Source organism: Macaca nemestrina, chromosome 2, assembly GCF_043159975.1.
Source record: "Macaca nemestrina isolate mMacNem1 chromosome 2, mMacNem.hap1, whole genome shotgun sequence".
Lineage (NCBI taxonomy): Eukaryota > Metazoa > Chordata > Mammalia > Primates > Cercopithecidae > Macaca > Macaca nemestrina.
In genome coordinates, this window is record NC_092126.1 from 172303850 (window position 1) to 172330403 (window position 26554).

A 26554-nucleotide genomic window follows, 5' to 3' on the forward strand; every position below is an offset into this window, starting at 1 on the left:
ATTATTATTACTCTATAACATAGTGTTTCCAAGATGTAGAGATGTCAAAGAGAGCAGAAATCTAAACAGAGGCACTGATGCTGCTACCAGGACCCTTGCCCATAACTCAATGGTGTGTTCCATGTTCTGAGGCATGGGATTAATATACAATTAGTTCCTATAGGTAGATGTGTATATGTGCATGAGCATGTGTATGTGTATGTGTACGTGTATGTGTATGTGTATGTGTATGTGTGTGTGTGTTTCATCATTGGGTCTTTCTTTGAGGTTCTTTCAGTCTAAATGACTGTTTTTTAATGCCACCTGCTTGTTTCACCCAGCATAGCCTCCTTCTTTCTCTTTTTACTTATTCTAGGTTTTTTTTTTTATCATTAAGTAAATCCTAATATAGGTGACAAAAGTAGGGCGTGACATTTATGAAAACCAAATAGTAATCAAAGGCATATTTCTCAGCAATGTTGCTTGCCATCCAGTGCTAATGTAGAAAGCATGTTAATTCTGATAGCTTAGTGGTTGACAGCAAACTTATGTGGCTCAGTCCTGCATGCCATATCTAATCCTCTGAAACATCATGCCCAGGGTCAATGTTTGGAACCATCCTAAAGTTCTAGAACACATTAATATGTTAGGTAATTCCCTTTTGCAAGGTACAAGTCAGGCCCATATCTGCTATGTGGCAAACAGAAGAATCAGGTGTCTATGATGTTTTTTAGAGAATTTTCCTTTTGAAAGAGAAGTCTCCTTTTGAAATCAACTCTAATTTTCTAAAGAATCCTGGTCTGTGTCTCATGATGAAGAAACCACAAGGAAATCATACTCTTCATAGCCATTCTTATTTATTCTTGTTTTGTTTTCAGTTAAGGCCTTGCACATTATTCAACTATTAATCCTCTCAGGATCTATAGGTTGATTACCCATATGTTGAATTTCCAGGGTCTACTGAGTCAAATATTTTGCAGAAAAGATGACTGGGAGCCCATCCTTTCAGAGTAGGAGGAAATACATGTATGTCAGTTTGCTTCAGACTCCAGGTCTTCTCACCTCTCATTTGAAGAGAACTGCCTTTAAGTGGTCAGCTGTGAAAATTTAACACACTTGTGAGGTCTTCTGGGATTTCAGCTGCACTAGGCTCTATGAAAAAATGAAGAGAACAGGGATACTATGATTACATCTAGAAGATCCTAGCATGGCCATTAACATATGATGACCAGAAATAGTGCCTTTCTTAGCACTTCTGTCCTATATCATGAACAGATGAAGTCATTCTTAGTTTGAACTGCCATCATCAATATACAAGGCAGGCCCAGTGAGAATTGCTCACAGGACAGAAGGACAGATGGCAGGAGCTAGTGGCCATCAGCTTAGTGACAGTCATAGTTTCTGATCACCTGTCCATTGAGAGAAGAACCACAACCAGAAATCAGAGACAGTGTCTCGTCTTCCACCACCAAATACATCACCAGTGATAGTGATAGGAACTAAGCAGTACAGACCCTAGCAGAGCTTGGGCTTCTGGGTAGGGCTTTGGATGTGGCAGAAATCTAGGGCATGTCCTATATACAAAGACTAGTCCAATAAACAGTGAAATATACCATGTATACCTGATTCCTTGCCTACTGGGGGGTGGGTGCAGCGAAGCCAAAGCTAAATCACACCAGCTAGTAGTTTGAACCTACTAATTACGGTGTATCAAAACTTTAATGTGCATATTAATTGCCTGATGAACCTCTTAAAATACAGATTCTGATTGTGGGAAGATGTGAGGCTGGGTTTATATTCTGCATTTCTAACAAACTCTCAGAAGATGATACTGCTGGGCTGAGGGCCACACTTTTCTACTGGAAAAGAAAAATACTGCTGGCCTCGTTTGAAATTCACCAAGAAATATGAGTGAAAGCTAGAGGTGAGGAAGGTGAGTGCAGACTAGAAAAAATTAGTACCTTGACTTCAGAGGCTGGGGAATGCAAAGTGACTTATAGTTAGTGACTGTGCTGTCAGTGTCAGTCAGGGGATTACAGAGTCCCAGGAGTTGAAGGTTGGGACTATGGCGTCATGATACCCTAGTACAAGCATTCTCTGATCCCTTTGGGCAATGATAGTGTCAAGGAAAGGAGGCAACAGAAGGCTGCTCTCCTGGGATTCCTTGACTAACAGATTACCTCTGAAGTGATGTGTTCTCCATTGTGACAGAAGCAATTAACAAAGGACAAGTATTGGCAGCACCTTTTCTGATAAGCCCATCTCTGTCCTGTTCATATCTCAGTTATATCATTTATCCTCTCCTGATAGGATAGCCAAGTACAGAGTTGAAGGTATACTGTTCTTTTATTATAGAAGCTATCTTAAGCTCAAGAAAGAGAAAAAAATCCTCCCATCCATGAAAAACCAGTGATCTATCTCATTATTGCAAGAGAAAACTGAACTCAGAGTAGTGAAAAATAACTTCAATGACAGCCCTTTTCTCCCCTAAAAATATCAGTTTCCTCTCCCATATCAGCCAACTGTCCATATTCTGCCAAACATATCAGAAGATGCCAGTACCAAGCTCCTACCAATCTAAGAAGTAAATTAATAATCCAAGAATAAAGATAAGTTAGAAAATTGAACAGATTGAGCTCATGTTTTGAAACTGAGCACAATCCAAGTGGTTTTATTGTAGCTAATCTGAGTTCTAATCCAGAGCACAGAAATTCTGATTCTGGTCCTCTGAGTACTAGTAGCCATTACCTTCAGAAAATAAATGTTTGGTAACTTCCAGAAATTTCCCAGTTATGAAGTCTAATATTATGCACCAGGAATCTTTGTACTCCCAGCCACAGTGGAGAATATTCAAAAGAACAATGTATAGACTTCCCGTGTCAGTTTACAACATGCTTCATCTCCTACTATCTCCAAAAATGACAGCTTGATTATAATGTAATTATCTTTTGTCATGAAGCTAGTGCATAATTTTATTTCCAGATGGGTTTATGTTGCTTATATTTAAAGTCATTACTGGAAAAGCAGTCATGGAGCTAAATATAAATAAATAACCTAAAGGCAGACCATTATAAATTCCTTTAAAGAGGAGAGTCTAAGTTGAAGACTACGGGGAAAGCACTCCCGTCTGTCTTATGTCATGCATATTCCACTGTTTGAAAGATAAATATCTCTGTTTTAAGAGGACAGAGGCAGTTCTGAGTCAGTGGAGATGTTTCTATGGAAATGAAAAATATGCAAATGCTGCTATAAAGAGCATGAAAGCATTCCTGCAACAGATAATTTGACCAGAGTGAGGTTGGGGGGACCACAATACACAGAAAAGAGACATGGATAACCTGGTGTCAAGGCCCATTGGACAGCATGCAGCTAAGACACCATGTTATATAAATGAGTGGAAAAAAATCATCATAGTCATAATCCCACAAATAGTATTCTTCATGCTTGTGGAGGAAGAGTTTATTTCCTATTCTGCTCCTATGGAGTCTTTGGTAGATTTAGTTCTGTTGATTTCCATTTTAACTGAAATTGATAGTATTTGCTTAAATTTTAAGTTCTGAAATATTCTATAATTTGATTTAGCAAGTCATAATGTTAATCATATAGCCTTCAGAGGGTACTTGATAAGGTTGGCTTATTCATTTACCACTCAACTCTTAAGTACCATGTGCTAGGCACTGTGATAAAAACAATACAACTGGGGTTATTGGGAGGATGCATGCAGGTTGTAAAAGGAACCCTGATGAGAAAGCATTTTAACTTTGGAAAATGCCTCATGGTGATGGTGATGTTTGACTTGAGTTTTAAAGAAAGTAGCCGGGTGGATTAGCATGTGGGCACTGCTGTCTCTGAAAGGAAGAGGAAGGGTGAATCAGGAGAGGCAATGCTTAGTGTATATGTGTGTAAATGCTGGCCAATGTAGGGATGGATCATCTCTCAAGTTAGACTTATTTTTTGTTTTGTTTGGTATTGTTTTTATAATAAGCTATGAGGCAGGCCTTTTAGGTTATCAAGAGAGCTAGAGACCAGTCTGGTGTTATTCTATTCCCTATTTATCATGACTTTGAGTAATGTTACCTTACAGTCACATATTCACTTTGGTTCCAGCCTTTTTTTCAATATACTTCTCTCTTAGATATTGGAGCAAATTTAGACCTCTAACCTTTGTATAAACTAGTTACAGAGTTTTCTCAAAATGAGACATGTGCTTCAAAGGGAGAAAGTACATCCACCCTTGGTGTAGCCTCTCTGAAGGCAGGTACAATTTGTGGTGATGACACTAACAGTAAACCCATCGTCTCATAAGTAGGGAGAGCAGTCAGATTTTTCTTTCTTTCCTATACTAGCAACATTGAAACACAAGTTTTCTTTTAGAAAATAATTACATATTCTATTTGCTGCAATGCTGTGGGATGCACATTGTTTAGAAAGGTGCACATAGATCTTAATGTGACTTACTTAAGTCATAATTTGTTTTTCCATTCCTCTCAAAACAGAAAAAGAATGAATGTTATGGTATTAAGGAGGCTATTCAGCCTATAAAGGAGAACTAGACCCAGAGACTCTTGAAATAGGTACTGTCCTCCCCTTCTGTATTAGTCTGTTCTCACACTGCTATAACGAAATGTCTGAGACCTGGTAATTTATGAAGAAAAGAGGTCTAACTGGCTCACAGTTCTATAGGCTGTACAGGAAGCATGGGTGGGGAAGCTTTAGGAAAGTTGCAATCATGGCAGAAGGTGAAGGGGAAGCAGGCATGTCTTTACATGGCCAGGAGAGGAGAAAAAGAGAGATGGGGAGGTGCCACATACTTTTAAACAACCAGATCTCATAAGAACTCTGTCATGAGAACAGCACCAAAGGGTGAAATCCACCCTATGTTCCAATCACTTACCATTGAGCCCTACTTCCAACATTGGGGATTACAATTCAACATGAGATTTGTGCAGAGACACAAGTCCAACCAAATCATTCTGCTCCTGGACCTTCCCAAATCACATGACCTTCTCATATTGCAATATACAATCTTCCCTTCTCAATAGTCCCCCAAAGTTTTAACTCATTTCAACATTAACCCAAAAGTTCACAACCCAAAGACTCAATTGAGACAAGTAGTCTCTTCCACCTATGAGCCTGTAAACTTAAAAATAAGATAGTTACATCCAAGATACAATGGGCGTGTAAGTACAGGCCCCATGCCAGTCTGAAAACCAGCAGGATGGTCATTAAATCTTAAAACTCTATATCTATCTATATCCCAAAATAATCTATTTTTACTCTATATCTCACAGTCAGGACATACTGGTGCAAGGGGTGGGTTCCCAAGGCCTTGGGCAGCTCTCCTCAGAGGCTCTGCAGGGCCCAGTACCTGCGGCTGTTTCCACAGGCTGGCATTGAGTGTCTGTGGCTTTTCCAAGTGCATGGTGCAAGCTGTTGGTGGATCTACTATTCTGGAGTCCGGAGGGTAGTGACCTTCCCACAGCTCCATTAAGCAGTGCCCCAGTGGGGACTCTGTGTGGGGGCTCCAACCCCACATTTCTCCTCTATACGGCTCTAGTGGAGGTTCTCCATGGGGACTTTGCTCCTGCAGCAGACTTCTGCCTGGACACCCAGGCTTTTCCATTATCTTCTGAAATCTAGGTGGAGGTTCCAAAACCTCAACTCTTGTATGCTGTGCACCCACAGACTTAACACCACATGAAAGCTACCAAGGCTTTTGGTTTCCACCCTCTAAAGCAATGGCCCAAGCTGTACCATTTAGCCATGGCTGGTACTGGAGTGGCCATGATGCCAGAACCAGTGTCCCAATGCTGCACAGAACAGTGTGGTCCTGGGCCTGGCCCATGAAACCATTCTTTCCTTCTAGGCCTCCAGGGCTGTGGTGGGGAGGCTACTGCCACAGAGGTCTCTGAAATGCCTCCAAGGGCTTTTTCCAATTGTCTTGGCTTTAGGACTTGCCTTCCTTTTAGTTATGCAAATTTCTACAGCCTACAGCCGGCTTGAATTGCTCCTTTGAAAAATGGACTTTTGTTTTCTACCACATAGCTGAGCTGCAAATTTTCCTAACTTTTATGCTCTGCTTCCTTTTTAAATATAACTTCCAGTTTCAGGTCATTTTGTTACTCATGAATATGGGTATTAGGCTGCTAGAAGCAGCCAGGCCATTCCTCGAATGCTTTGCTGCTTAAAAATTTCTTCCACCAGATATCCTAAATCATCACTCTCAAGTTCAAAGTTCCACAGATCGATAGAGCAGGGGCACAATGCAACCAACTATTTTACTAAAGATTAATAGAAATGACCTTTGCTCCAGTTCCCAATTTTTCTCATCTCTATCTGAGACCTCCTCAGCCTGGACTTCACTGTTTATATCACTGTCAGCATTTTGGTTACAACCATTCAAAAAGTTTCTAGGAAGTTCTAAACTTTCCCTCATCTTCCTGTCTTCTTCTGAGCTCTCCAAACTGCTCTAACCCGTGCCCATTACCCCCTTCCAAAGCTGCTTCTAGATTTTCAGGTATCTTTTTAGCAATGTCCCACTCCTGGTACCAATTTTCTGTATTAGTTTGTTCTTGCACTGCTATAAAGAAATGCCTGAGACTGGGTGATTTATAAAGTAAAGGGGTTTAATTCAGTCATGGTTCCACAGGCTGTACAGGAAGCACGGCAGGGGAGGCTTCGGGAAACTTACAATCATGGAAGAAGTGAAGGGGAAGCAGGCACATCTTCACATGGCCAGCAGAGAAGAAAGAGAGAGGGGAAGTTACCACACACTTTTAAACAACCAAATATTGTGAGAACTCTATTGTGAAAACAGCACCAAAGGGGGAAATTCATCCCTATGATCCAATCACCTCCCACCAGGACCCACCTCCAACACTGGGGATTATAATTCAACATGAGATTTGGGTGGGGACACAAATCCAAAGCACATCACTTTGTCATGGTACAGTATGAATAGGAAGGCCAGTGAGTATGGAGCTCTGATTTACAAAATTACAAAACATATATACTTGAACAATATTTGGGAAAGAAGCGAGGCTACATGAGAATATAGACAACTGAAGAAGAGATCAAAATATCCGATTGTAGTAAACGAGGAAGGTCATATATACATTGAAACAAACACTATAATAATTAGTGTATACCTTCCCTAAGCTGGCTTAAAGGGTTTCATTATATAGACATAATTTGTCCATATAGGTATGAATTATTGTATAAACAAAGTATAATGGAGCACCTTCAGCAAAATAGAGTGCAAAATAAATCTGTCTCTAGTAATTGGACAATCTATTCAGTTCACTGTTATTCTGAAAATAGAGGTCTCAGAGAAACTCCTTTTCACATTCCAAGTTCAGAAAAATGAATATAATGTAATTGGAGGGCTCCATAGGGTAAGGCATTGACCTTTGAACCTTTTTAGCAGAAGGACTTGGAAGAGTATAACATGGAAAGATAGATTTTCTCCTTAAATCTAAATAACTTTCAGGTGGTTACACCAAAGTACTCTGAGAGCATCTAAGATTAAATGACATTTCTGAAGCCAGGAAACATGGTGCACAAGGAAGACACTGTAGGAAGCAGGCCTTCCACTGAGCTGCAACTAGTCAACAACCTAATGTAGAGGATTGAGTAGAAACCATCACGGGAATTAAAAAATTTGCTTTTATAGGTTTAGGAAAATGAAACTCATGTTAATGAGTTATGGTATAGAATTTTCAAGTCTATATGGGAGGAATTGTTACTAGTGAGGTAATAATAGATATTATAATTGTGCCTTCAAATACATACGGTAATTTTTTTTACAGACTCCAAATGTTGTAAAGAGTTAAGACTGGAAGTTATTCAATACGATGTCAGAAGTGTCAGTTTACTTTCATTCTTCAGTAAGTTGTATTACATTTGTAAATGTCCCCTTACTAGCCACCACTTTACCAGGGGTATTATTTTTTCCATTTAGTTCTATTTGTTAGACATTCTTAAAAATGTCCTCTGACATTTGAAAAAATAAAAAAACAAGAAAAATATAACAGTGGTTGATAAATTACAAGTGTCAGTTTAACTTAAACATACTAAGGTTACTGTTAGTACTCATGTGAGGTATTATATTTAGTGTTTGGATTAGAACTCATGAAGGCCAGGATTATTATCCTTAGATTCAATAACCTATGATAGCTTGGGACTAGTTACTCTGATATGCTAAAACAGAGCAATCTTATCTGACATTATATAAAATATTATTTACATATTTTGTAATATTTTGTTAATATTTTAATAATAGTAGAGGAAAATCTCAGTGATATTGCTGGTTTAGTTCCAGATCACCTCAATAAAGCAAATATGGCATTAAAGCAAGTTACACATTTTTTTGGATTTTCTCCTGCATATAAAAGTTATGTTTACACTATACTATAGTCTCAAGTGTGCAACAGTATTATGTCTAAAAAAATGTACATACCCTAATTAAAGACTAGCAATAAAAACTCTAACAATCATCTGAGCCTTCAGCAAACCATAATCTTTTTGCTGGTAGGGTATCTTGCCTCAATATTGCTGGCTGCTGGCTGATTAGGTTGGTGGCTGCTGAAGATTGAGGTAGCTGTAGGGAATTTTAAAAAATAAGATGATAATTAAGTTTGCTGCATTGATTAACTCTCACTTTCACTAAAATTCCAGCATTTTATCCACAGTGTAAGCTCTTCCAAAATTGTAGTCAATCCTCTCAAACCTAGCCACTGCTTTATCAAGTAAGCTTATGAAATACTCTAAATCCTTCACTGACATTTCAACAATGTTCCCATCATCTTTACCAGGAATAAATTCCATTTCAAGAAAAAATGACTTTCTTTGCTCACCCATAAGGAGCCACTCCTCTTTGTTCAAGTTTTATCAAAAGGTTACAACAGTTCATTCACATCTTCAGGCTCCACTTCCAATTCTAGTTCTCTTGCTATTTCCACATCTGCAGTTACTTCCTCCACTGAAGTCATCCATGAGGATTAGAAACAACCTCTTCCAAACTCTTGCTAGTGTTGATATTTCCACCTTCTCTCATGAACCACAAAATGTTTTTTATGGAACATAGAATGGTAAATCCTTTCTAGGTTTTCCATTTTCTTTGCCTGGATCCATCTGAGGAATCACTATCTATGGCAGTTATAGCCTTACGAAATGTATTTCTTACATAATAGGACTTGAAAGTCAAAGTTACTTCCTGATCCATGGACTGCGAATAAATGTTGTGTTAACTGGCATGAAAACATTATTCATCTCCTTGTATATCTCCATCAAAGCTCTTGGGTGACAAGGTGCATTTCCAATGAGCAGTAATATTTAACAGGAAACTTCTAAGCAGTAAGTCTCAACAGTGGACTTAAAATATTCAGCAACTCATGCTGTAAAAAGATGTGCTCATATCTGGGCTTTGTTGTTTCATTGATAGAACATAGGTAGAGTAGCTTTAGCATAATTCTTAAGGGCCCTAGTATTTTTGGAATGGTCAATGAGCATTGGCCTCAACTTAAAATCACTAGCTACATTAACCTCCAACAAGACAGTCAGCCCATTCTTTGAAGCATTGAAGCCAAGCATTAACTTCTCCTCTCTAGCCATGAAAATCCTAGATGACATCTTCCTCTAATAGAAGGCTTTTTTGTCAGCTTTGAAAATCTGTTGTTTAGTGCAGCCACATTCATCAATTATCTTAGCTAGATCTTCTGTATAACTTGCTGCTTTCCCTGTATATTTATGTTATGGAGATCGCTTCTTTCCTTAAACCTGATTAACCAACATCTGCTAACTTCAAACATTCCTCCTGTAGTTTCCTCACTTCTCTCAGCCTTCATACAATTAAAGAGAGTTAGGGTGTTGCTTTGATTAAGGGAATATTGTGAATATTTTAATTTATTCAAGCCACTAAAACTTTCTTTTTTTTTTTTTTTGTTTGAGACAGAGTCTCTCTCTGTCCCCCAGTCACTGCAAGCTCCGCCTCCCAGGTTCATGCCATTCTCCTGCCTCAGCCTCCCGAGTAGCTGGGACTACAGGTGCCTGCCACCACGCCCGGCTAGTTTTTTGTATTTTTAGTAGAGATGAGTTTCACTGTGGTCTCGATCTCCTGACCTTGTAAAACTTTCTTTATATTAGTATTAAGACTGTTGCACTTTATCAGTTGTGCGTTCACTGGAGTAGTACTTTCAATTTCCTTCAATAATTTTTCCATTGAATTCACAATTTGGTTCTTTTTGGTGCAAGAAACCTATCTCAGTTTTCAACATGCCTTCCTCGCTAAGCTTAATCATTTCCAGCTTTTGAATTAAAGTGACAGATGCATGACTCTTTCTTTCACTTTAACACTTAGAAGCCATTATAGGGTTATTAATTGGCTTAATTTTAGCATTGTTCTGTCTCAGGGAATAGGAAGGTCCAAGGAAAGAAAGAGAGACAGGGAAAGGAGCAGTCAGAATACCCATTTATTGATTAGGTTCACCATCGTACATGGGCATGGTTCTTTGTGCCCCAAAATAATTATGTCTGTAACATCAAAGATCACTGATCACAGACCACTATACTGATCATGATGATGGTAATAATAATAATCATAACATAGTTTGCAATACTGTGAGAATTACCAAAATGTGACACAGAGAAATAAGCACATGCTATTGGAAAAATGGCACAGAAAGACTTGCTCAGTGCAGGGTTGTCACAAACCTTTAGTGAAAAAAACAACAACACGATCTCTGCTAAGTGCAGTAAAACAAAACACAATAAAACAAAGTATTCCTGTATAAAATGAACAGGCCTTTTCTTCAGAAATTAAGCAAATGTGACAACAAAGGTAATACAATATATAAATTAGAAATCAATTAAATCTTTGTGGGGCAGGTTTCAAGCTCTTAAAGTAAAAGTATCTTTACTTCGAAGCTACGGACACTAGTTTGTGTCACACTGAACATCATCATTTTAGAAATTTCAGGATATTCCCTGGTCAAATAAATACCATCCTCCTCCTTTCATATTATTGCCTTGAATAATAGTCTAATACAAGGTTATACAATGTCTTAAAGGGTATTGCATCCATTCTTCCCAATAATTAAGAAGAATTAAGAAGTAGAATATTCTGGGAGTTTCTTATAATGTCCTGCCTCTTGTCCTTTTGGCTGTCAAATGACAACCTTTTCTTCACATGCTGTATTAGATTCCTAGGACTATCATAACAAAGTGACACAGCTGGATGGCTTACAAATATAGAAATTTATACTCTCACAGTCCTGGAAGCTTGAAATCTAAAATCAAGGTATCAGCAGGGCAGGGCCATGCTCCCTTTAGGAACATCTTTTCCTCTTTCTAGCTTCTGGTGGTGACTATCAATCTTTGGTGTTCTTTGGTTTCAGTTGCATTTATTACATGGCACTCTTTCTGTGTGTTTTTGTCTTCACATGATATTTTCTTCTTCTTATGAAGAGATCAGTCATACTGAATTAGAATCCATTGCAATGACCTTATCTTAACTTGATTATACAGGCAAAGATTGTATTTCAACATAAGATCATACACACAGATACTCGGGGTTAAGACTTCAACATATCTTTTGTGGGGTATATAATTCAACCTACAACACCAAAAAAATAGATAAACTAGGAGACCTTGGGCTATTACATTCTCAAGAGCTGGATATGAGGACAAAATAAAGTCATTGTGTGGATATATAATGATTCAAAACCATCCTGCCCTGAAGAGTTTAGGCAAGGATTTCTGGATGATTAGAAGATTTGAACATTTCTGTTGAAGTTCATTTTGAATTCTACTTATTAAGACTATATAACAACTCTAGCACTTTACGGATAAACCTAGACCCACTAAGCCTTGTTTGTGAATCTTACCAGAATGTAGAGAGGGCTTATCAGCAGAAAATTATGACCTTGCTTTTTTCTTCTCTTAGCTCATTCTCTCACAGCCCAAATCAGAGTTCATTACTGCCACCCCATAATAGCCAAGTGCTGAAACTGCAAAACTCCAGTTATGAGTAGAGCTTTTTGATACTATATTTTTAAAATACTTTGATATGTTTTATTAATAAACCTTTTCCAGCCAAATCTCAACAAACCTACTTGAGGCTGAACTTCTTACTGTATAATGTACATCCACTATGAAAACTTATATATTTTCATGGCAAAAAAGAAGGCCATATTGGCTTTTTTCTAACAAGGTTTATGTCTTAGTCCATTTTGTAATGCAATAAGATAATACCACAGACTGGGTAATTTATAATGAATAGAATTTATTTCTCATAGATCTGGAGAATGGGAAGTCCAAGACCAAGGAGCCAGCATCTTGTGAGGGCCTTCTTGCTGCATCATAACACAGTGTAAGTCATCAGATGTCTGAAGGGCAATGAGAGGGTAAGACAAAGAGAGATGGAGAGAGAGGAAGAAGAAGCAAATCCACTCCCACAATAGCAAACCCTCTCCCACAATAACAAACCCACTCTCACGATAATGGCATTTGTTCATTCATGAAGGCAGAGACCTCAAGACCTAAACACCACTTAAAGATTTCACCTCCAAATACCATCACAATGGCAGTTAAATTTCAACGTGAATTTTGGAGGGGATAAACATTCAAGCCATAGCAGTTGGTATAAATAGTTATCTTCCACCACAGTGCATTTAATTAAGGCCTGTAGTTTTGCCTCAATTCCTTTCTGATAGGAAGCAGAAAAATGAATAAAATTATTTGTGTTTCAACTATTCAATGTTTGCTTTGGGACGACAAAAGAAAAAAATAAGTGGAAGGGGAAGGTGAATACAAATCCATGTTTCTCATAATAATAAATTTATATCTGCAGTTTCCTCTCCTGAGTGCCTATATTAGTCAGTTTTCATGCTGCTGATAAAGACATACCCGAGACTGGGTAATTTATAAAGAAAAAGATGTTTAATGGGCTAACAGTTTCACATGACTGGAGTAGCCTCACAATCATGGCGGAAGGTGAAAGTCACATCTTCCATTGATTGCAGGCAAGAGAGAGAATGAGAACCAAGAGAAAGGGGTTTCCACTTATAAAACCATCAGATCTCGTGAGACTTATTCACTACCATGAGAACAGTATGGGGGAAACCACCCCAGTGATTCAAGTATTTCCCATTGGGTCCCTCCCACAACATGTGGGAATTTTGAAAGCTACAATTCAAGATGAGATTTGGGTGGGAACACAGCCAAACCATATCAGTGCCAGACTCACATACTAAAAACCTGGTGCGTCCACTATAGAGATCTCAAATTTAATGTATCTTAATCTAAATTTATAATATTTAATCTATACCCAGCTTCTTTTCCCATATAGCATCTGTGTCACTGAATTGCATGACCACCTAAACTATAAAACTAGATATAATTCTTATCTTTCCTTTGGTCCTCACATTAAGTTGATCACCAGATTTTTTGAATTCCACCTCATAAATATTTCTCAAATATGTCTCCTTTCTGCCCCTACACAGCTACTTGTTTAGTTTTGATCCACATATTTCTCACTTGGGTTATTACGACAGCTTTCTAATTGCCTCCAATCTTGTCTTGCTTTCATTTATTCATCACATTATAGCCATGCAAATATTATCAAATTCAGATGCCTCAATGTTTCTTCTCTGCTATTGTACAATTTATTCATTTAATTATTCAGTCAATATGTAATGAGTGTGTACACTAAGCCAAACATTGAGGGAATGGTGGGTGATTGATTTTCATTGATTCTGTTCAAAATTACAAACCAGAATGTTATGATGAAAAAGCTTTAATGTTATGAGAGTATATAGCGGAAGTGCCTGACCTACATGGAGGATGACAGAGTAAAGTGAGAAAATAAGAGAAACTCAGGACCCAACCTTGGAGAAGTCCAGCATTTAAAAATTGGGTAAAGGAGTATGGACTTGAAAGGAAACCTGAATTGCAGTCAGAGAGGCATTGCATGATACCAGAGAGGCTTAATTAAGAAAGAGAGCCTTTCAAGGAGAGTGGTCAGCTGTGTCAAACTCTTCTGAGAGGTCAAATAAGACAAGGGTCTAGAAAATATCCCTTGGATATAGTGTAGGTAATTGGCAACCTTAGAAAGAGTGGATTGTGTGAACTAATTAAGGGAGAGTACAGATTAGACTGAGCTAAAGAGAGAGAATGATCTGAGAAAAAGGATGCAGTAGAACTGAAACTTTCAAGTGCCTTTTTATTTAGACTGGCTCCTGGCCTCCTCTCCAGCTTCTTTTTTCATCACCTCCTACCTACTGTATCCTCCCTCCCTGCCAAATGCAGCCCTTACTACCACAACAAATGACTTGTAATTTGCCCAAGGTTCCACAGTTTCCTTTGCCTCAGGGCCTTAGAGTATGCTACTCTCTCTGCCTGAAGGGCCTTCAGCTTTCTCTTAGCTGGACAGTTCCTATTTCTCATTCAAAAGTCAGCTCAAATGTCACTACCTCAGGAAGGCTTTTGTAATACCCACTCCAGCTTCATATTACTAGTGTCACCATCACAAGCTCATGTTCTTTATATGTTTGTGCATAATATCCCACTCATACCCCTAAGGTTATCCTTACAAAAGACTCAACTTTGAATCTGCTTATCTATTTTTCTCACAGGATTGTAAGTTGCAAGATAGTAGGAACTTTATGCACTCAGAATATCTATGAAGAATGAATGATTATTTCAATCTACTGTCGGTGACATAAGAAGCTATGTCTCTGGCTGACCTGCCTATGGAGTCACCATTCTCTATTCCTTTACCTTCTTAATAAACTTGCTTTCACTTTACACCTATGGACTTGCCCTGAGTTCTTTCTTGCACAAGATCCAAGAACCCTCCCTTGGGGCCTGAATCTGGATTTCTTTCTGGTAACGTCTTCCTGGTGAAACCCAAAGGGATGATACTGAGGAGACCCCTTACCCAAAGGAAATAGACTGCAGCACCAATTGGCTAACTTTGGGTAAGTGGTGGGGTACCCAGGAAAAGGATGGAATTGGGTTAGAGGTCCAACTCAGGGGAGCTAGAGTTTTTCCTAAGACAAAGTGGGTTAAAGGCCCCTCTTAATGAAAGGCAAGGATGCCTGATTAAACTTGGGTTCAAGGCCCAACTTAGGAGGGTTAGAGTCCTAAGATTTAGGGGGTTAGAGGCCCCTCTCAGTAAAGTTCCTGTTAGCTAAAAATGGATTTGGCACTATGGAATATTTACCACCATTGCCTTTGGATTAACCTGCCTTGCATTTCTTTGCTCATGGATATGGGTGACAGAATTAGGAATGTGCAGGACCATGGAATATGGGAGCTTTTTCCTCCCCAAAGGGGGTAACTTAAGAGCCAGTGGGACTGCTGGAAAAGTTTCCTTCTTGACCGACAAGCAGCTGCCTGAACTTTTGATTTAGTTTCTCTGGGATGGTTGGGTATTTCTCTGGCCTCCCTGAGCTCTTCACCTTCCCCTACCACAGCAAAGTGTTGATTAATGGGGAAAAAAGAGGCCAATCTTAAGCTGTAGCAAATCGGATGTGCTTTGTGTGTCCTTCTGTATTGTTCTGTCATTAAAAGAGGTACCTTAGGATAGAATGCAGGCCTAGGACACCCGTAAGCCCACTGTACAAGATGGCCCAGAAAACAGGTCAGTTATAAACTTTGCTGCAGATCCCTGAAAACAAACAAACAAGCAAACAAACAAAAACAAAAAAAAAGCAAAAACAAAAACTGGATGAAGTTTCCCCTTTGTCTTGCTTTATGTCTTTGGGCACTTGACCTTGTAAGCATGTGGCAATACTTTCTCTTGATTTCCAACATCCAGCAGATAGGAATTTTGGGGTCCATATCATAGTTAGCCCTAAAAGTTATCTTGAGCAGTTAAAATCATTTGTGAGCTCAAAATTGGCTGCTCTAGTATCCTCATGGGAAGGGCAATGGAGACTGCCCAGTGCTGTAGCTCAGTAGCTAGAGCTTTGTCTTTTCAAAATGGCAGGCTGGGTTCAATTCTCAGCTTAGGGAATGAGTCCATTCTGGTTTGATGTCTGCATGAACATTTGTTGATTCTCTTCCTCTCCATAAACAGTCTTGAATTTTCCTTTTTCCGAGCACCTGGCAGTTTACTTGTGGTAAAATTCAAAAACCAGAAATATTGGTGGTTTGGCGTGGCTGAAGTTGGATAATATGAAATTTTAAAGAATTTTTTTTTAAAGAGTGCTATGGTTAAAAGCCTAAAAGTGGATATTCAAACTCTAAGATCCTGGGACTCCTTGGGAAGAAAAGGAGGTGCCAGAGACCCCATTTTGGGAAAAACCACTGTTTCCCTCTTGGAAACCTAGGAATTGAAAGTGAATAGATTCTTCTCAAAATCTAAGGTTTTATTCTGTTTTGCATTGCATTATCTGATTTTTTTTACTTTTCCTGGTATCAGAAATTACTTTGCATTATGGGAGAGATTTGGAGTGTAATAACTAGGTACGAAATATCCCTTTAGGAATGGCTGATGTCAGTTATGGGTGAATACTTAGTTCTTTGCATGTTTGGATTAGAGAAGCATGCTCTTTGCCACCTTGAAGGTATGGAAATACCTTCTTATCTCCAACTGAGAGATAAGACTCCCATGAAAGATGAGTCAATTCGTTCTTGTTTGGGTGGGGGGATTTAGGATCTGGTATAAAATGGGACCCTTAATTTTGGGGGCTCTGTTTTGCCTTCCAGCTGTGCCTGCTTATTAGGCTATAGAAACTTCATGCTTTCCTGACCTTGTTCCTCCAAGGGCTCCATTCTGAAGCCAGTAATCCAATTAAGAAATTGACAAGTAAAAAATCTTACAACTACTGAATCTTGTGTCTGTCAGTGTATTTATATATGTTACTTGTGTGACATAAAAGAGCTTTTATTAACTGGTTTAAAAATAAGAACTTAAATCACTATTTTATCAGAAAAATGAGAACTGTAATGTCTTTTAGTTCACATGACTTTAGTAATCTTTGGGGAAAAAAGACAGTTTTATATGCAAGGTGTGTAAGAAAAGTGAAATTTGGTTTCGGTAAAAGATTATAAAAAGTTATGGGAATGTGGATTTTTCTGCCTAGACTAAAGAGTTAAAATATTGTTTTAAGTTAGATAAGATAAAGCTGAATGTTTGAGGAAGTTGTGGAAGGTTTGTGAAAAATTAAGCTCGTAAAAGAAATTCTGTGTGTGAACATATTGGCTGAAGTTAAAGGAGTATTCAGTTTTTCTGTAATTGAACATTGGAATAAAAGCACAGCAGGTTTTTCTTAGAGCACTGACCTGCTCTTTCACAAAAATTGTAAAGGATTATAAAAGGTTTATTACCCATTTTGCTGGGGAGGTGAGGAAAAAAAGTTTATAAGAATCTTACCTTATGATTAAACTGATTAAGATTGAGTAAATTTGTCTATAAGGTTGTATTAAGGATTGGGTTTAACATTAGTAGTACCCTAACGTAAAGGTGAAATTTGGCTTAGTTGGTATAAAATCCATACAGGAAGCATCATTAAATATGAAACAGTGTTTGACTTTCTTTGGGTTATATTTGTGTAAATATGTTATTGGGTTATATTTGTATAAATATATTATAAATAAATATGTTCCAAAATTATGAAAAACTAAAATTCTAGACTAGTGTATGTTGTTAACAATTATAATTATTATGTAAAATTTTTATATGCCACAAAAATTACCAAAATTTCCCTTTCAATTTTGGTTTTAATATGGCTGCCCTAAGACTTTCGTCATCCACAGCCAATTGTTGTCTTGTTTTGATCCTCTTTAAAAGATGGTTTATAATCAACTACAAGACTTTGGCAGGTGCTCTTGAATTCAAGTTTCTGATAAGATTGAAGATTGTAACATCAGAATAGAGGAAAGGCTTTCAGGACTCATGGACAGCTGAAATATTTGTGAATACCAAATAGGATGGTAAAGTGCATAGACTGAGCTAATAGAAGATTGAAGAAATCTTTTTGACTTTACTTAAAATGTTGCTGATCTTTTGTTTTTCAGAGTCAAAAAACTTCTGAGCCATGTACAGCTTTTAACAGTTAAGTAAAGCACATTCCTGTAAACAAAATTTGGAGCATATTTTTTTCTCTCTACCTGATTTCTCCAGAATTTGAAAACTAGTTATGAGTGTTCTTAACTTATATCAGTATAGTTATTTGCATAAGTACAATAAGAATGTTTTCTTTTGTAACAGGACACAATTCAAGAAACTGGTTATTTTACCAAGGCTTTGACTGGAATGGCGTGTTTCCCTTTAAGGAATTACACTTGATTTACAGAGCCAATAAAATTCCCTTGGGAAAACTAGCCTCATACCTTGTCTACACAGACCTTGTGCAGGGTTTCCAACCTGTGGTAAGTAAAGAATGTCTCTTTATGACAGGCCCAGGAGCTCTAAATTATCTTGGGACCTCAAGAGGAGAAGAATTTACATAACTCATAGGTATTTGAAGGTAAAAATCCATGTCTGAGTTTGACTTTAAAAAGGCTTATCTGAGATTTCTTCTATGGAACAAAGTTCTATCCAAGTCAATTTTAAAATCCTATGTGAAAAATAATTATTCTTGTTGCACTTTATACAAATAATCAGGCCAAGTATAATAAAGCAAATCAGTTTTACCATGGTTTATCTTTAGTAAAAATGGAAAGCTGAGAAGAGAAAAATTATGCTTCAAAAACTATGGTACATTTGTTATTAGATTCCAGTCTCATCAGTTGTTTCTAAGATTTTTCCTGCAATTTAGACTGACTGCTTGTCCTGTGAACAAGCCAGTGATTTCTGACTGCAGCTCAGTAGAAACAAGAGGTATGGGTAATGTAAACATCCAGATCAGTATTCTAATTCTGGACACATATTGGAATCAGTTAGGAACCCCCATATCAGCTTGGTTCCAGCAGTTGCCCAGTTCATGGAAAGCCTTCTTGTTTGGTTTACTTGGGATAATTTTGCTTTACTGTTGTGGAATATATTGCTGCTGTACTCTTTGTATAGGAAAGCAGGATAAGCTTACTGAATATTTTTAAAATTTAACACTTATTAATCTTCCAGATATTACCTTTTGTTGGAACTCAAGAGTTATGAATGGCCCTCAACGTACCAAATATTTCTGACTGAGCTCCTCTCTATCCTGAATACAAGAGACCCTAATAGTTAGGCAGGAATATCATTGCCCCTATTCAGTCTGAAGAAGTTACAGAAGATGGATCTTTGTCCCTCTGTAACTCTCAGGATTAAGGGTTTACTTCTAAAAGGGAGCAAGGAAATATATCAGAGGCATTTGAATCAGAGCAACTCCATCTTCAATAGGGGCTGGGTAAAATGAGGCTGAGACCTACTGGGCTGCATTCCAAGAAGGTTAGGCATTCTAAGTCATAGGATGAGCTAGGAGGCTGGCACAAGACACAGGTCACAAAGTCCTTGCTTATAAAACAGCATGTGGTAAAGAAGTCAGCCAAAACCCATCAACACAAAGATGGTGACAAAAGTGACCTCTGGACATTCTCACTGCTCATTATACATGAATTATAATGCATTAGCATACTAAAAAATACTCCCTCCAGCATCATGACAGTTTACAGATGGCATGAACACATCAGGAAGTTACGATATATGGTCTAAAAAGGGGAGGAACACTCAGTTCTGGGAATTGCTTATTAATTACCAGAAAACTCGTTAATCATTAATCCACCCCTTGTTTAACATATATTCAAGAAGTTACAAAAAGTATCCTTAGTTGAGCAGCTCAAGGCACTGCGCTGCCTATGGAGTGGCGATTCTCTATTCACAGGTACCCCTGTGAGCAGCAGTGGTTCTTTCCTGGAATATTGACCCCTTGGGGACACAACATCCATGTTCAGATTCTGAGAAGGGGTTTTGAAGTTGGGCAGATATGGGCTTAATCTCAGCTCTTCTCTGAGTCTCAGTTTCATTGACTGTAAAATGAGAGTAATTTTAATACTTACCTTACATCACTTTGTGAGTACAAAGTTAGAAAAATATATGCAGAATTCCTAGCACAGTTCTTTTTTTTTTTTTTTTTTTTTTTTTTTTTTTTTTTTTTTTTTTTGAGACGGAGTCTCACTCTGTCCCCCTTGCTGGAGTGCAGTGGCCGGATCTCAGCTCACTGCAAGCTCCGCCTCCCGGGTTCAGGCCATTCTCCTGCCTCAGCCTCCCGAGTAGCTGGGACTACAGGCACCCGCCACCTCGCCCGGCTAGTTTTTTTTTTTTGTATTTTTTAGTAGAGACGGGGTTTCACTGTGTTAGCCAGGATGGTCTCGATCTCCTGACCTCGTGATCCACCCGTCTTGGCCTCCCAAAGTGCTGGGATTACAGGCTTGAGCCACCGCGCCCGGCCCACAGTTCTTGACTAATAACTAAAAGCACACATGGTCAATATATGTTAGCTATTATTGATAGCATTTATATTAATTTCCTATTGGCTGCCATAACAAATTATCATAAACATCATGGCTAAAAACAGTACACATTTATTTTCTTAGAGTTTTGGATGCCAGAAGTTTATAATGGGTTTCACTGGGCTAAAATCAGGTGTTGGTAGGACATAGCCCTGGCGACTCCAATTGAGAATCCATTTCCTTATATTTCACAGCTGTTAGTGACTGCTTGTATTTTTAGGTTTTTAGCTCCTTTCTCCATCTTCAAAGTAAATGGCATAGGATTCCTCTCTCTCTACTTCCCTCTACTTCCTTCAAATGACCTTCTCTTCTGTGTCAAATTTCCCCTTGCCTGATTCTTATAAGGACACTTGTGATTGCATTTAGGGTCCATCTAAATAAACCAGAATAATCTCCCAAACTCAAGATATTTAACTTAATTACATCTGCAAAGTCTCTTTTACTATATAAGGTAATTTTCATGGTTCCAGGGATTAGGACTCTGGATATTTTAGGGAGCTATTATTCAGCTGACCACAATGCTATTATTATTATTATTAAAGTTGATGGTTAAAATAGATAATTGGTGGTTATATACAAAATAAATACCCAATCAATGTATATAGTATCTCTGAAAAATGCATAGTGCTTACAATCTATTACTGCAGATCAAAAAATCCTTATAGGTTAAGCTTCTACTAAAACTTATACACTTGATGAAAAAGGACTACAGAATCCTAGCTTCCATTTAACTCAAAGGGAAGAAATCCCTTGTGCTTTCCGTGAAACAAGCTGAGTCAGATTATATTTTCTGAAGATAAGTGAAAGTGCTCAAGAAGGTTCAAAGATGATAGCTTACATTACAGAAGTGAACAGCTATTGATTCTTTATCTGACATGGTCAGACATGGTTGCATCCTTTCTCTTCTACCACGCAAAATCAGAGCAAGGTTCAACTGTGTTTGAAGCTACTAATGAAGGTAAGTTGGGAAACATTAGGTTTATGTCAAACCTAGATGCCTCTTCTTAAATTTGTCAATGTGTTCTATTGAAAGAAACACAAAATATTTGCTGTTGTATTACAGATCTTTGCCAGATCTCTATGTTTTGCATTTGCTTGCAAATTTCACCATTTATTTTCCATCCAACATGCCTTCCTTGACTGAGGGGCAGTGGGATTGGAAAATATTTCCGAACCATATCAAAAATTAATAAGAGAAATTATAATTGCAAAAAATTCTGCAGAGTGTATTACTCTAAGCATAATTCATTAAAGAGTATTTCTACATAAAGCTTCTACATTCCAATTTTTTTCCTATATCTCAAAGAAAAAACAAAAAAAACAAAAATTGGAAGGAAACTGTACATTTCCAAATTTCAAAACGAGTCTGGAGAGTTTTCTTTATCATAGCATGCAGATTATCATTTGTTCAAATTATAAACTCCAAAATTGGGGATATTGACATATGAGATAATCAGAACAAGTAATGTAGTCAATGGGTGTGTGTGTGTGTGTGTGTGTGTGTGTGTGTGTGTGTGTGTGTGTGTCAGAGAGAGAGAGAGAATTAGGAAAAAAAGAAATAAAGAGATGGGGAAAGAAAGAATTATTTAAAGCAAGTGCTTTTTGAAAACCCCCGTTTTCTTCCCAAATGATTTAGTGAATACTATAATTGTGATTAAAGTAGAAAACAAAAGAGGAAATCAGAATTAGCTTCCAAAGTGTTTTGCTTCCAGTCTAGGCAACTCTGACACAGCAGACTATTAATATAACTTAACACTAGAGCAATGCTCTTTTATACTAATCTCAAACATCACAAATACATGTGGCTGTCTTCAATGTGTGGAAAGCAATACACTGAGTAAATAATTACATGTGCAGTTGAATTAGGAATGAGCTCACATCTCGAGTTTTGAAATAAAATTATATTAACTATAGCAGCCCCTGGTATTTGTTCTGGTCCCTTGCCCCACACTCTTTATCAAAGATGTGGAGGGGGCAAGTTCAGTACAGAGTCTAGGGGTGGTAGTGAGAATTTACCCAAGTCAGTGTAACAAAGGGAAGGTAGAAAAGGATGCTTCACCTCACACTGCTAAAACTTTGTGTTCTACTTCAGAAGATTACCCTGTTCTGCATATGTGGATTCCAGAGAAAAAGCAACCTTGGGGAAAGGCCATTACAGGCTTATCAAAAAACATTATAATACACAATTAACAAACAATGATATTATTTTCTTTCTCTGTAGCATAACTTCATAATATTCCCAGGCTTGGGGATGGTGGCAATCAAGGAAAGTGTGTTACCCTTTTCAGGCTCAGGTTCTTAAACAACTGGTATTCTCTGAGCTATGGAATGCCTTGTTCCACCTCTCCAGGTTGGGCATTTATGACTATAATTGACTGGGAGGTGTAATGTTCAAGTACTTCTTAACAGGTAACCAAAAGGAGAAATTAGCATGAGTTTCTCACTTGTTCAGGAGCCTGCAGATTCCATAAAAGTGCCACCTGAATAATGACCAAGTTATCATATCTAAGTATCTTATGAAATTATTAAACTCAATTACAATTACTACAGCTAATAAAGTGCTACTGAAGAGCACATAGCAGCAGTAATTGTGTGGCAGAATGATTAAACAGCAGGCTGCAATAATTATTCCAATCCATCTTCAGAGATGGAGTTGAAGCTCTAACAATCAAATCAATCAATTAGTGAAAAAGAGCACTGAGGGGGAAAAAATCAATGAAAAACAAGTTTTCACAACAAAGCAATAAATCAATCTCAGATAATTGTGATGCATCATTGTACAAAAAAGTGGTATGATACCAGTTATTGCAATTAAACACCAAAGCAATGTTTTCATTGTGTGTAATTCCAGCTGAAACTGGAGAAGGACATAATTTTTGCCAGCCTTTGTGGAATCTAAATAAATACTCAGGATTCAATTTAGATGTTTAAGACTAATGCCTAACCAGGAAATCTCCTTTTTCAGTAAGTCTCAAGTTCCTCTTACTTTCTTCTGTCAAACACTCAAACCATCTTGGATAATGGTCTTCATGCTCAGCCTAGAAAAGAAAGTCAGGGTTCTCTGTATTGTATTTTACAACTTCCAAAGCATTTTTGCCATGTTATGTATGGATTTTCTAGACAAGTTTCAAGTGAGGTAGCAAAAAGTATATATTTTTAATATATCTATTTTACAGAGAGGAATACTGAGTGTATTAGTCCATTTTCATGCTGCTGATAAAGATATACCTGAGACTGGGAAATTTACAAGATAAAGTTTTATTGGACTTACAGTTACATGTGACTGGGGAGGCCTCACAATCATGGTGGAAGGTGAAAGGCACATCTCACATGGCGGCAGACAAGAGAAGAGAGCTTGTGCAGGGAAACTCCTCTTTTTAAAATCATCAGATCTCCTGAGACTCACTATCATGAGAAGAGTGCAGGAAAGACCTGCCGTCATAATAGAATCATCTCCCACTGTGTTCCTCACATGATACATGAGAATTGTGGGAGTTACAGTTCAAGATGAAACTTGGGTGGAGACACAGCCAAATCATATCACACCATATCATTCTGCCCCATCCTCTCCCAAATCTCACATTTGCTCACATTTCAAAACCAATCATGCCTTCCCAACAGTCCCCAAAAATCTTAACTAATTTCAGCATTAACTCAAAAGTCCACAGTCCAATGTCTCATCTGAGACAAGGAAGGTCCCTTCTGCCTATGAGCCTGTAGAATAAAAAACAAGTTAGTTACTTAATAGATACAATGTGGATACAGAGATTGGGTAAATACCACTGTTCCAAATGGGAGAAATTGGCTAAAACAAAGGGCTACAGGTCCCATGCAATTCTGAAATCCAGTGGAGCAGCCAAATCTTAAAGCTTCAAAATGATCTCCTTTGACTCTATGTCTCACATCCAGGTCATGCTGATGCAGTAGGTGGGTTCCCATGTTCTTGGGCATCTCCATCCCTGTGGCTTTGCAGGATACAGCCTTCCTCCCGGCTGCTTGTATGGGCTGGTGTTGAGTGTCTGCAGCTTTTCTGGGTGCATGGTGCAGGCTGACAGTGGATCTACCATTCTGGGGTCTGGAGGATGGTTGCCCTCTTCTCACAGCTTTAATAGGTGGTGCCCCAGTAGGGACTCTGTGTGGGGGCTCTGACCCCACATTTTCCTTTCCCATTTCCCTAGCAGAGGTTCTCCATGAGTGCCCCACCCTTGCAGCAAACTTCTTCCTGGACATTCAGGTGTTTTCATAGATCTTCTGAAATCTAGACAGAGGTTCCCAAGCCTCAATTCTTGACTTCTGTGCACTTACAGACTCAACATCACATGGAGGCTGCCAAGGCTTGGGGCTTGCACCCTCTGAAGCTGTGGCTTGAGCTCTACATTGGCCCCTTTCAGTCACGGCTGGACCAGTTGGGATACAGGATACAAAGTCCCTAGGCTGCACACAGCATGGGGACTCTGGATCAGGCCCAAAAAACCATTTTCTCCTAGGCCTCGGGCCTGTGATGGGAGAGGCTGCTGTAAAGATATCTGACATGCCCTGGAGACATTTTTCCCATTGTCTTGGGGATTGACATTCAGCTCCTTATTACTTATGCAAATTTCTGCAGCCATCTTGAATTTCTCCCCAGAAAATGGGGTTTTCTTTTCTATTACATTGTCAGACTGCAAATTTTCCAAAGTCTCATGCTCTGCTTTCCTTATAAAACTGAATGTCTTTAACAGCACCCAAGTCACCTCTTGAATGCTTTGCTGCTTAGAAATTTCTTCCACTAGATACTGTAAATCATCTCTCTTGAGTTCAAAGTCCCACAAATCTTTAGGGTAGGGGCAAAATGCCACCAGTCTCTTTGCTAAAACATAACAAGAGTCACCTTTGCTCCAGTTCCCAACAAGTTCCTTATCTCCATTTGAGACTACCTCAGCCTGGATCTTACTGTTGATATCACTATCAGCATTTTTGTCAAAGCCCTTTAACAAATCTCTAGGAAGTTCCAAACTTTCTCACATTTTCCTGTCTTCTTTTGAGCCCTTCAAACTGTTCCAACCTTTGCCTGTTACCTAGTTCCAAAGTTGCTTCTACATTTTTGGGTATCTTTTCAGCAATGTCCCACTCTACTGGAACCAATTTACTGTATTAGTCTGTTTTCATGCTGCTGATAAAGACATACCAGAGACTAGGAAATTTACAAAAGAAAGAGGTTTTTTGGACTTACAGTTCCACGTGGCTGAGAAGGCCTCACAACCATGGTGCAAGGTGAAAGGCATATCTCACATGGTGGCAGACAAGAGAAGAGAGCTTGTGCAGGGAAACTCCTCTTTTTAAAGCCATCAGATCTCGTGAGATTCACTATCATGAGAATAGCGCAGGAAAGACCCACCCCCATAATTCAATCACCTCCTACTGGGTTCCTCCCATGACACGTGGTAATTGTGGAAGTTACAATTCAAGGCTGTGTCCCCACCCAAACCATATCACTAAGACTCAGAGAAGTAACTTTTCCAAGGCCACATAGATGGTGAATCAAACAAAGGTAGGGCCATGTGTCTTCCTAACTCAATTACTCTATACTGCTTGGATGACTACTAAAATTCAGAGGAAAGAATTTAAGGAAAAATCCCAGTCATCTTCTCCCTGTAGATAGCTGCAAGAGACTGAAGTCAGCATGGAGAGATGCTGAGTGGTCACAAGGATGGCTTAGTGCAGACCTCTGAGATTTTGGCCCACCCTTGAATAGGACACAGTGGTCTTAAAATGACACCTCTTGGGGCTACTCTAGATGTGACTGGAGCCTTCAAGGCTCAGTCTGGTGCAGGTTCCTGCTTCTTGTACTGTCCTAAAAGGGATTTTGACAGTATCTTTGAGCCATTTTTGTTGTAGTGCTGATTAACAACATCTACTTATACCATTGACTGAACACTTAGAATGTGCTAGTTGCTGTGTTAAGTCTATTACATACGTTATCTCAAGTTAATTCACAAAAGTACATTCACAAAATGAGTATAAACTGTAGCTTGTGAACTATATTCAAAAAAGAGTATGAATGTCCCCTTTTACGGGTTGTTTTTTTTTTTTTAATTCAAGCTCAGAAAAGTTAACTTTTGCAAAGTTACAGGGCAACTAAATGGTGAAGTCAAACCTC

The 26554-nt window shown here is 38.4% G+C and overlaps 1 long non-coding RNA gene across 2 annotated transcripts in view; it reads right to left on the reverse strand.

Moving 5' to 3' along the window:
* Positions 1–837: 837 nt before the first annotated feature.
* The window catches only part of LOC139361797 (uncharacterized), a 30182-nt gene continuing 4465 nt past the window's right edge, over positions 838–26554 (reverse strand). The window contains exons 2-3 of one of the 2 annotated variants that reach the window (XR_011619438.1): positions 21254–21438; positions 838–1131 (exon numbers count right to left, since the gene is read on the reverse strand). This is a non-coding gene — a long non-coding RNA (uncharacterized lncRNA). Of the gene's footprint in view, positions 1132–8481; positions 8579–21253; positions 21439–26554 lie in introns of those variants that run through there. The other variant, XR_011619439.1, reaches the window with a different exon arrangement.